Consider the following 12,878-nt stretch of genomic DNA (forward strand, 5'->3'; position numbering starts at 1 on the left):
ATGTAAGCATGTACCAAACTCCAGAATCTGAGCTCACTGAATGTGTGTTGCAAAATGTTGTACAGTTTTTATGTTTGTATAGTGCACATGTCTATCCTAAGATCCTTGATGGTAAACTAAGTTCTGTCTCTTGATGAGTGTATTGGGGAGTTCATAAATGGGAAATATGGGAGGAGCAAGTGGATTGTGGAGTTTGGTCATGACAGACATAACTGCAGAAAGAGGGGAGAGTGTATATGCTAATAGAGGAGCATTTCCAAAGGAACGAAATGGTCATGAGGCAGGGCCGGCTCTGGCTTTTTTGTCGCCCGAGGCAAAAAAGCCTCCCGCCGCCCCGCCCTCCCCCCCCCCCGAGCGCGGCAGGGGAGGGTGCCGAGCCCGCCGCGGCTCTGCTGGTGGCCGGAGCCCTGGGGGGAGGGCGGCGAGCCCGCTGCAGCTCCGCTCTCCCCGGCGGCCGGAGCCGGAGCACCGCGCCGCCCCCCTCCAGGTGCCGCCCCAAGCACAAGCTTGGTGGGCTGGTGCCTGGAGCCGGCCCTGTCATGAGCGTTGCAGCAGAGGGAGTCCATGAACCTACAAATGGGTGAAAAATACTAGATGTAGTGAGACTAGATCATGGAAATCATTAGAAAGTCTGTTCATGACAGGAAAACAATATCAATATGGGCTGGGAGCAGAGTGAATCAGGTCATCTATAGAGATTCCTCATTTGCAGAAAAGTATCTTTGTGCCCAATCTCCTCAGTAAAGCACTTTGAGATTCATGGATGGAAAGTGCTATAGAAGAGCTAGTTATTATTTTGTTGCCAGTGAGAAGGTAGTGGGAGATGGAATGGAGAGTGCTGCAAGAGAGAGCAGCTGTCTGATGGCACAGGTCACCAACTAGATATGTATACTTATTCATCGTTTTACCTCTTATTGCTCCTTGCGTTCCAAATTTTATAGGCTCTGGCATCCCCATCTCTACTTCTTGCCACTGCCCCTTATGTTGCTGTCCGAATGAACTTTTGTAACCCCTTCCCTATTCATTATCAATCCCTAAGAATTTGTATCAGTGATATTTACGCAGTAGTTCCCAAGTGTACAGACAGAACCTAGAAAGAATAGTGTTTGCAAGACAAGTAATCCCTACTTTGTAAACCATAAAAATCTCAATTTAAACCAGTAATCCCCAACTCTTATAATAAAGACTGATGACTCACAATGTGGAGTCTTGTACTAGAACTGCAGGTAGATGTTTCAAACTTTCATGGAGAGGTAAATCCTTGTAAATTACAGTAACCTTTTTAGAAGATATGGGTTTGAACTGAAACATTCATATCCAGTTCTGGGTTTAAGTGACCCTGAAGTTTGGTCATATTTAGATGTGAAATTCTGATTCAGGCCCTAATAAGAAATGTGGGTTTCCTTTGCCCTCTGTTAGACATATTTACAGAAAAATGCATCTAAAATTTATGAAACTATTAACTGGGAATAAATAATAGGGAGAAGAAAAACATCCCCCATCGATAATCAAACCTGCCTTTTTTAATGCAAACACATTTTTCATTGCATTTGAGGATAGTTAATTTGGTGGATTTAAATTGTAATTGTGTATAGTTGATTTTTAGATATTATTATGCAGGGAGGGACTCCAGGTCCTTGCAGTGTAAATATTTGCCTCTAGTTCACTTGGAAAGTATTTTGTGAAACCCCAGCCTGTGGGTTGGAAAGCCCAAATGAAGGTCTTCCATCTATAGTGGGAACAGTGCAAATGCTTATGTGAACATTAGATCAGTCAAGGATGCTCAGCTAAAGCAGACAAGGAGATAGAGGGCTGTTGACTCTTACTATCTGTGCCAATCCAGGAAGTAATAGGAGGCCCAGAAAGAGTTACAATGTTTGGAGCACCTATATAACTTCTTGACTGCATGTTGTTTTTCATGTATCATGGAGAAAAGAAAAGTAGGAAAGGAACATTTTTGCTTGTGTGCATACGTACAAGTGCAGATATTATATTCCTGCTAGGTTTTGTCTTTTGTCCGTGTCTCTCTCTCTTCTCTCCCCCCCCCCCCCCCCCCGCCGCTGCTGTTGGTCTCAAAATCCTGGTGGCAAAAAAATTCTGAGTTTTGGCTAGGCCTTCTAAACTAATGTTGGAAAATGCCTAATTTACAGACGATCCATTAAGGTACTTAACTAAGTTTGAGTGTCCATTCATAATCCCTTCAAGTATATTCTGCCATGTACAAGCGAAATATCAAACAGTGAGGTCTTAATGTAACTGGCGGCTTTATATTCATTTTTAAGTTTTTGCCTGCACTCAAGGCCTTGAATGGCAGTCCTGCCTACCTTATTTGATCTCCTTTTGTTTTACATTGCTAATCATGCATTAAGATTCATATTGATAGGTTACTTAATTTGTCTCATCCCAGTAACTGTCTAGAGCTGCACCTTTTCTAATTATGCCCCCTGGTTATGGAATCCCCTGCCCAATAGCATTTCAAACACTCTGTCAGCACCGACATTTAAAATCAGATTGAGTAAATGATGATGCTTGCCACTGCTATTAACTTGATTCTTTTGTAGTTAATAAATTATAGCATAATATTTTAGTATGGTCCCAACAATGCTTTTATACAGTATGCAAAGATTTTAAAAGTCCCTACCCCAAAGAGCTTATGTGCTAAAAGGTAGACATACAAAAACTAGATACACTGGGAAATCCAGAGGCAGGGACGACTTAATGGTTTGTTGTTGTTTGTTATTAATTTACTTCTTGTGGGCTTTGCAGAAGAGGGAAGTGAGTTTTTAAGAAGGATTAGTATGAAGAGAGGGTGATGGCTCAATGGGCAGGGATGAGAAGGGTGTTCTACCCACAGGAGAGAGTGGAGTAAAGGGCACAGAAAGATTGCTGTGGGCACATACTGTATAACCAAATACAAATGAAAATAAGCCAGAAGAATTTCTGTTTAATGTGGTTACATACTGGCCTTTAACTACAAAATTCTGTGGGAATTTGGCCCTCGGGGTAAGGGGCTGGGATAAGAGGCAGGAACATTTTAATGGTGTCCTCCCCTAGCTGCCTACATTATGTATGGGGTGTTAGGGCCTTTGCAAGAGAGGTATACAGGCAGAATCTGGATTCATCTCTGTTTCTATTGGCTCCATCTCTGTTTCTAACGAGCCCAACTAGCATTGGCAATGGTGTTCGTCACTTTCATGCCTGCCAGTCTATATAAAAATAAATAACAGTGGGTCAAATCACTGATTCAGTTTTTACTCAGGCCAAATGCCCAAGTCAGCAGCACTGGCCTAGCAATACTTGGCAGGCTGGCCAGGGCACACAGACAGCTGGCCCTGCCATGTTCTATCGTAACTTTCAGCTTTTATCTGGAAAAAGGGATGGGCACAGAGGTGATCTTCAGCTGACGTAAATCATTGAATCACCATTGACTTATACAGATGAGGATCTGGCCCTATAGATGCCAGCACATACATAGCTGGCTGTTGGATGTTATGCTCCTACATGTGTAACTGATTGACTATTCCCCTTAATTGTCCTGTGGGCCCCCAAGTAGTGAGTAACCAATGATTGTATCCATCAGCTGGTTTTATCCTGCAGGAGAGCATGTTCAAAAGGATGCATATACTAGATATATTTTCCTTTCAGGCAAAACTTTCCTTTTACACCCCACCCCCGTACCCCTTACATGGGATGCAAAACAGGAGGAGATTTGGCCCATAGCATTTAGTTATACAACACCCTTTTACTTTTTTTTATTATTATTTTTTTTGGATGGTATACAAAGTAAATATAGATCATCCTACTGGCAATATACAATTTCCTCCTGGAGTAATGATCACTTGGTTTTTTTTTTCAACATCTAAATACAAAGTAACTGAACCCCTATGGTAACAATGAACTGCTGCCATCTGAAAAGAACATTCACCCAGCTGAAAAACCTGGGGTGAAATCCTATGGAAGGCAATGTGAGTTTGCCATTGACTTAAATAGGGCCAGGATTTCACTCTTGGAGCCTGATCCAGTACCCACTGAAGTCAGTGGAAAGACCCCATTTTATGTGTGATGAATGGGATCCTAATTACACAAGTGCTGCAGTTTTGCAGCACCCAGTTCTGCAGTCTGTATCCAGGTGGTTGGAAGCCAGTGGCCTGTAATCTTGCTCTAATGTTTGTCTCCATAGGAAACTATATACTCAACTACAAATGTAAACATTGCTTCAGTCTACTAATATATCTGAAACATTTAATTGTATAAATTGAATAAATTGTTGTCATTATCTTCTTGCCCGAAACTGTTCTAAAACAAAATGAGACTATTCAAAAAAATACATCCAATTAGAAGGCTGCTTTTCCCTCTTAATCACTCTCTTTGACTAAGCTTAATGCTTGCCACAGAGGTTAGCTTTTGGCTCTATGGTTTAGTCACTGAATCATGCTTCTATGTTTCAACATGTGTTTTTTTTTTTAAGCAAATATTGAATTAGGTGAAGTTACTAGGGTTACTGTATCTTGGCTAATATTGGTATAAAAATGGTAGGTGTTTGGCACCATAATTTGTTGGGTAAAAGCAATCCTGGCTAAACCCTAAATGGAGGAGATGGAAAAAAGGAGAGAAAGATTAAAAGCAAAGGGGGGATGGATGACAGTGGGAGTGAGAGAAACAGAAAAGAAATTAGATCAGAGACTGGGTAGGGAAAGAGAGAGGGACATATAGAGTGAAGGCAAGAGAATGAGATGTAAAAGAGAAAGGGATGGAGATGGCAAAGAAAGAAATTAGAAAAAGAACTATGGAGTAAATGGATAAAAAGAGAAAGGGAAGGGGAGATAAAGAACGGTGGCATCAGTGAGGAGATCCAAGACATTCTATTGTACTTGGATTTCTCAGAAATACTTTGCAGGGCTGACATGAAGTGTCAGATATTGATACCCTACCCATTTCATTCCACATGCAGTCCCATTGACTTTCAAATCTGGCCCTAACAGATGACCCTTCTTCTGCATCTTGGAGCAAATCAATAGCTAAGCTCTTACACTCCTCAGAGCAAGTCTGACATAGCTGCTGGTGGAAAACAATTACTTATTAGTATAATAAACATAGAGGGAGTGTTAAGTGAACTGGAATCCTCTGTCTAAAAAGCCAACAATTTTGGTTGTTTAAGAACTGTGGAGGCTTGGAAGATCTCTAAGCTATAATCGATCCACAAGAAATTGAAGCAATATTAAGTACTAATGTAGTGGTCGGATTTTTGGTATTTGTCAAGAGTTACTGATGAAGAGGTAGAGAAAAGGTTAAGTTACATGGACTCCAGTCCCTGAATGTGAAGTAGTTGTCTCATTAAACTCATGACCAGGACCCTAATCAAGCTGACCATTGAAATAAATTGTCCAATTTTTGTGTGGCTAGTCTGGACTGAGATCCCTTTCTTTATAAACTCAATGGATTAACAGACTGCCAATTGATACACAGATCCTCTCTGGGAGATATAAAGCAATGCCACTCTTCAAGTAAGTTTCCCATTGTTGATTGGCATTTGCCAAGAATTTGTGTTACCAGCCTTTAAATGAAAATTTTGGTGGTGGAATAAATCAGGTTGGGCCTGTGAGAGTGTGTTGGGGAAGGGAACCTAAGTGCAATGTGGATTAAGAAAATATTTTTGATTTTTCATTTTATTAGGATCCAGGACCAGATTCTCAACTGGTATAAAGCAATTGACTTCAGTGAAGTGATGGCAATTTACCCTAATTCTCCTCAGTGCAAAGTGAAAGAGGATGAAGTCTGCTGTTTGTCTGGTAGAGAGAGAGAGTATGTATGTGTAGGATCTCTGCAGACAAAAGAACTCAAAAAAAGCTTAAGTTATATTGAACTCTGCAGAGATTTTCAAATCCAAAGCAAATCCATCAGTTTGGGGATTTTTATTCTTTCCTACTGGGGGTGGGGAAAGTTTCTGGCTTTTTGCACCATGTTTTCACAGTAAATGAAGGTCAGATGAAAATGTGGCAGTCCTGTAGGTAATTAATGTCTTCTATTTGTAATCTATGTCTACTAAATGTAGGATTTTTTTTTGTTAGTGTAAATCACAAATACACATGTGTCTATAACCCCAGTCATTTATTTCCACTGTGTGTGCACACACTTCAATCACAGGTGCCTAAAGTTAGGAACTTAAATAAATGGCCTCATTTTCGGAGGTGCTGAACAACACTAATGGAGTTAACTTCATTGGGAGTTGTGATACTGAGCATCACTCATTTCAGTGTCTAAGCATGGGCTCTGGTGCCTAAATGTAGGCACTCACAGTTTTAAGTTTTGCCCTAAATAGCATTCTCAAGACAACACAATGAGTTCGTGGTACAGCCAAAAGCAGACATCGTGCTGCCTTGATTTTTGTTTATCCCCACTGAGTTTTTATTACCTGATTCTGATAGTTATGCTGTGTGTGTTTTCTAGCTTTAAAAATATTTTGTAAGTGTTGTTAATGGCAACCTCTGCAGACATCCATGTCTTTGGTGGTTATCTAGGCCTCTTTGTTGGCAAGAAAAACTTCTGTCCCTGTATCAAGTACTTGCCATTCATTAAATGCTTTGAATTAGAAGGAAAGTTTAGGCACGCTACACATTTCTGTATTTATAGTGTCGCTTATTAGCACTATGAAGACCTTCAGGGAAATGTAAACCAAACACAGATTCATTCTTTCCCAATGTGCTTGATATTCATCCTTTTGTACATACTGATCACGTGACCCTGCCATTTGGTAGGCTAAGAAGAGCAACTTTCTTCCTGCTTATGTTGTGACAAGCCATTTCAATGATCCAATAATTGAACATAAAAAACAAGAGAAGACCTTATCAAAAGCCTATGTAGCATGGTTCGACGTGGGTTCTAATTGAAATTCACCCCAGGTGGAATGGGGGCTAATCCATTGAATTCCACTTGCACCTGCTTATGGCTCTGATTTAAGAAACCATTCTGACACTGCACCCCATATTCTTCACAGTGATATTATTATAATATGATTATGGCATAATTATGATGCACTTTGTACAAGATGGGTCATCTTGAGTGTCACTGGAAAAGTTATGATTTGCTGAATATGATTATCCTATTTAGATACAAAAATGATACATGCATACAAAGTTAAGAATATTGACTATATATCTGTATTTCAATCGGGCTTGCCCTGGGTGACACCCACAACTAGCCTTTCTCGTACAACAATGAAGAAGCCAGACAGTGCTGATGGCCCATCAGCAAAGACAATGGACCCTGGAAGAACATAACCTTCCTGTGAATGCTCCAGACAGCCTGTAAGTAATGGCTGTTATGACTCAGCTAGGTATGCAAGGGCATGTAACCAGGCCACATGACTCAAGATGGAGTCTGGGGATTACCGTGCTTTTCCACAAACTGAGTTTGGGACAAAGGGTTCCCACCATATGCTAAAGCTATATAAGGCAGGAAGTGACATCATCTGTTGTTCTTCACTCCCCACACAAGAGGACTCCTGAAAAACATCTGAGGGAAAAAAAGACTGAACTGGGGGAAGTGCTGGACCCAGGCTAAAGGGATTTCTAACCTGTGTGGGAAAACCTGGGGATTCCAAGCTGCAAAGCAAGTGTAGTTTGTGCCTTAAGAATCTGCAGCCCACTTGTGTCCATCAGTCAGAGTGCGAGACTGCCAATTCAAATCCTATCTTTCTAGGATGTTAAACTTAGTTTGCATTTTTGTTTATTTACTGGGTAATCAGCTTTGATCTATTTGCCATCACTTAATCTATCTTTTTGTCATTAATAAATTTATTTGATGTTTTAATCTAAACTAGTAAGTTTGGAGTGAAGTGCTTCGGCATCTTAGCTCAGGGAGCTTTTGCATTTCCTCTTCACATTGAGGGAGGGGCGAACGCTATGCAGTTTCCTGTGCAGTGCAAGATGGTATAATTTTGGGTTTATACTACGGGGGGGGGGGGGAGAGGGAGGAGTTCCTAGGCTGGGAAGCTGGTGGTTATTTTGGCTGTAGCCTCTCTATTGTTGGTTCATGCAATGGCTGGCTAGAAAACCTGCATGTAACTGCAGCTGGGTATGTCCCTACTGGGAGCAGGTCTGCAGCTTGTCACAGCAGCACAGTGTGAGAGGGAGCCCAGGCTGGTGGGTCAGAGGGCTCAGTAGTACCCCAATTCCAGGTGGCACCCCAGGCGGAACCCGTCACACCCATCTCTATTCAAGGAGGGTGTTTAAGACCCATTGATTCCCATGGCACTTGAGCACATGCTTAAACTTAAGGGATAGATTTAAACATGTTTGTGTGTTCATGAACACTTGCAGATACAAAGCCTCACATTTGCACATGCAGATAATGTCAGTGGGAGCATGTGAGGTAATTGATGCCTTAATAATGTCTACGTCTGTGTATGGAACTATTGCTTGTGCAAACAAACCTGAATTGTGAGGCTTTCAAGTTTAGAAGCCATTTTGAAAATTTGGCACCAATGTTTGGGGCCAGAGTAAGGTTTGCAGGGAGTTTGGGGATCCCTTTCACACTGACATAAATTTTACATAGACTCTTTGTTCCTGATCCTATTTCCTCCACAAACAGTACAGTGGGTGGGGAGAGCACTTAGAAGTCCACATACAAGAAGGAAAGCTAGATAAAGGGTCAAGTCCTACATGAGTTCCACAAGAGAACTCTCAGTGAAGTGAAAAGGACTTCATTCAAAGCCCTTACAAGATCAGGCTGTAAATAAACAGCCTATCAATGCACCAATGTGATATTTTCCCATAATTCTCTACACAAAGGCTCTAAGGATTTATGCACCCTGGTTTGTTTTAGAAGCATACAAAGCTGAAATGCTCAAAAATTGTGAAATGTTATTAGTTGAGATCTCCCCATCTATGGTTTTGCATAGCTCAGTATTTAAAGTTACGACAGCTCAATGGCTCACTAAAACAGGAGTAGACAGTACTAAATACAAGTAGTGCAAATAGTTGAAAGGAGATAGCATATTTGATTTTCAGCTTTTATAAAAATATTTGTGTATATGCCATAGGAGAAGCCACATGATTCAGGAGTAGCAATATACAGTTTTAATTCATTGCTTTTATTAACTCTTCAGATCAGAGCAGTGTTTAATTTTAACTAAAGGATACTTAACTGATTCTAATCCTAATGTGTTAAAAGGGTCAGTGAGTGTTTGGGTGATTGTTGTTTTAATTTAACTGGGGGTTTGGGGAGTGGGAAAAATCTACCAGGTCGAAACAATGGAGTTTCCTGCAAATTCTTCCTCTTCCTTCTTGGGGTTTCGAGCCCCAATCCAGCAAAGAACTTAAGCATGTGCCTAACTTTGAGCATGGGAATAGTCCTTTTGACTTCAATGGGACTGTTCACATGTCTGAAAATAAATATGTGCTTAAAGGTATTCTGCTGAATCGGAATGCTCTAAATATTGATTCAAACTGCATATTCATTTGTTTTAGCTATTCCTCATACATCAGCCTGTCCAGTCCCCTGATCAGCCCTGTGAATTTTCTCTGAACGTTTCCCCGTTTGTCAATATTTTTCAAGGAGAGATGCACAGAAATGAGCACTACATCTCATGAAGGCCATATAACGTATGTAGGGATTATTTTTTTCTTTGTGCCATGGGTGATATACCTGTGTATGTAGCCTAAAAATTGTATTGGCTATTTTTCCTGCCATCTCCCACTGCAAACGTATGTCTAGTTTGTTATCCTTTCACATAAGTTCTCAGTTAGTGTGTTGCCGCTCATCAGTTTTCTTCATCCCATTAAAGAACTTTGTACTGTCCCAAGTTTTGTTGTTTTCTGCTTAATGTTTCTAATCTTTGTCCATTTGTATTATTTTTCTATTTTCAGTAGTATTTGCAGCTCCTCCAAGTTTAGTGCCATTGGCAATCATTTTTGAGGAGGAATATTACAGAGAGAGGACTATATGAATTGCTAAGCTGGAGGGAAGGAAGAGAGCAATGCATAAGGGAGACCAAATCCCATTTTAGGACATCAATGATCTAACCTGGCTGAGGAGATAGTTACTTAACTCATACCTTAACCATTTGGACTATCATGCAGCAAGAATCTAGAACAGTGGGTCTCAAACTTTTTTACTGGTGACCCCTTTCACATCGCAAACCTCGGAATGCGACCCCCCCCAATAAATTAATCACCCTTTTTAATATATTTAACACCATTATAAATGCTGGAGGCAAGTGGGCTTTGGGGTGGAGGTTGACCACTCGCGACCCCCCCCATGTAATGACCTTGCAGCCCCCAGTTTGAGAACCCCTGATCTAGAATTCCCCTCCAAAATCTAAACAAAGGAAGAAGTATAGTATGTGCACCTACACTTTATAAGGCTACGTCCTCACTGGGGGGGCGGGGGGGGTCGATTTAAGATACGCGAATAGCGTAGCTGAATTTGACGTATCTGAGCCAACTTAGCCCACTGTGAGGACGGCGGCAAATTGATCTCCGCGGCTCCCCCATCGATGGCGCTTACTCCTACCTCCCCTGGTGGAGTACAAGCGTCGATTCGGGGATCGAATGTGGCGTCCTGACGAGACGCGATAATTCGATCCCTGAGAGATTGATTTCTACCCGTCAATTCAGGCGGGTAGTGTAGACGTAGCCTAAGTAAAGAAGAACAGCATGCCCCCAAATGTTTTGTGATAGGTGGAGATTTCCTTCCTGAAACAGTCCTGAAAAAGCATAGAACCAACCCCTAGGAATGTGGATACTTCCTAACAATCAGCTGCCACGTTCAGGAGATATCACTCTCTTCATTGTTGTATGATTCTCAATACTAGTACCTCTGGAAATGATGTAGCAGCATCTTGGCGCAAAAGTAGCATTAGTGTGCGCTGATCTAGGAGGCAAAACTAATTTCAATTGGAATTTGACCCATGGTAAAAGTAAATAAACTTTATAAGATATATATTGTCAGATGTTTAGAAAATGAATGAAACATTACTGAAACCAATATACTTTTTAAAAGCACCCTTAAATAAATGAAAAGTTTATTTAATTTATTCTTTTCTTTCCTTTTTTACTGGCCCTGTTATTTTTAACCTGTTGTGAGAAGTGGCCATGGTTTTAACAAGCGTGTTCACTGGTGCTTTTAGTCACAAAGACATGACATTTATATAACTGTTTTATAACTCACCCCTGGCAGATATTTCTGATTTTTTTCAAAGCAATCTGTGCTGACTAATAAAACTGATGTTTGGAGTTTGAGAATGTGTATTAGGGGATCTTATTTTAATTTTTTTTTCTTGAAAATGAGGGAGAGACTTGACAGGAGTTAATTCCAAAAAAACTAATAATGACAAAATTCAAATGAGATCATGCAAACTCAAGCACAAAGCAGTACATTTGGAATTGGAGTTGTCAGTTTAAACAAGTGCCAACTGGTCTTTCCTAAATTGCGTTGTGTAGGCAGGTTGGGCTTATTTTAAATAAAGTAGATTTCATTATTATTATATAAATAGAAATGTATGTTGTACAAGCAATGAGACTCACTCACAAAATATGAACTTGCCCTTCTAGGCATCTTGTCTGGGCACCTGAGCACTGTTTTCTGCTATTTATATCCCCAGCAGTTATAGGGATTTGTATCTTTTCTTTCAGTATTATGTAACATTAGAGAACATTTGCAATGTTCCTATAAACTGAGCAAACTGATCAAAGAGAAGATATCTGCCTAGCAAATAAAACAGCAAGGGTAGGATTTTTACAGTTCTTTGCAAGTCATAACATGTGTTCATAACTCAATAACTGCAGGCATCTCATTACAAAATATATCTAGCATATACGTTTAAAAGTGACATCAGTCATTTATATATTTTACACACACACACACACACACACACACACACACACACACACACACACACTTTTATATGAATATTCTTCACAGTTGTCACCCCCTAACTTCTTTCAAAATTTTAGTGAAAAAACGAGAGAGAGAGCGCAAGCCCAGAATAGCTAATAGTTGGGGCACTCACCTCCAATGTACGACACCCAGGTTTGAATCCCTGCTCCAGAGCAGGTACAGTGGGGATTAAGAGCTGGATCTCCTACATCAAAGGTGAGTATCCTAGCAAATGGGCTCTTGACTGCAGGTGTGTGGGGGGAATGTCTCTTTCTGGATTTGACCCAAAATTTCATCCCGGACTGGAGAAAGCTTGCTAGCAGAAGTTTTGTGAACACTGACACACTTCTCTGAAAAATTTTGATTCTCTCAAAAAAGTGTTTTGTTGAAACACCAACTCCAGTTTTAAGTCACTTTCTTTTAAGATCCTCTCTTCACAAGCCTCAAAGACAACATTTTTGAACCTGTATTTTTAGGTTTGGCTCAAGGTATGAAGGTAGGTTGGGGCTGATTCTTATTTGTTCAGAACCAATTCACCCGTAACTATATACACTGTCTGTATGTATGTGTTTGTACATCATATTATGGATAGTTAGCAACACATATAGAATTAAAGTTATCTGTCACTTTCCATTATAAGAACCTTTTTTCAATTGTTTATAAATAGGCTAGGGAAAATAGTGTTTTTTGCCTTGCTAAAAAATTCTTACAAATGTTTTGTTGAATCTCTAGAGCCTTCATATTTTGAAGCATAAATTTGCAATTTGGTGGGTTAAATCATGGGTGGGGTGGCTCATCCTGGTGGTAAGGATATGTCTTTTATTGTCCCTGTGAAAATCTGCCTAAATTTGGCAAAGTTAGGAGCCTCTGAAAATTTTAGTTCATATATACTCTGTAAAGACTTGTTAAGATAGACTTCTAAATTCTCCAAGTATTCTGTCTGCACTGAGCATGGTCCAGGTCAGAACTGCAGAGATTTAGGATTTTTCCAGTAATGTGGG

General features: G+C 40.4%; 1 long non-coding RNA gene across 2 annotated transcripts in view; it reads left to right on the forward strand.

Annotated features, from left to right (window-relative positions):
* LOC135981614 (uncharacterized) overlaps positions 1-12,878 on the forward strand; it is a 213,814-nt gene that overhangs the window by 59,043 nt on the left and 141,893 nt on the right. The window contains exon 3 of one of the 2 annotated variants that reach the window (XR_010598714.1): positions 5,674-5,984. The exons of the other annotated variant lie outside the window; for it this stretch is intronic. This is a non-coding gene — a long non-coding RNA (uncharacterized LOC135981614). Of the gene's footprint in view, positions 1-5,673; positions 5,985-12,878 lie in introns of those variants that run through there. 2 annotated transcript variants of the gene reach the window in all.

This window comes from Chrysemys picta, chromosome 2 (assembly GCF_011386835.1).
Source record: "Chrysemys picta bellii isolate R12L10 chromosome 2, ASM1138683v2, whole genome shotgun sequence".
Taxonomy (NCBI): Eukaryota; Metazoa; Chordata; order Testudines; family Emydidae; genus Chrysemys; species Chrysemys picta.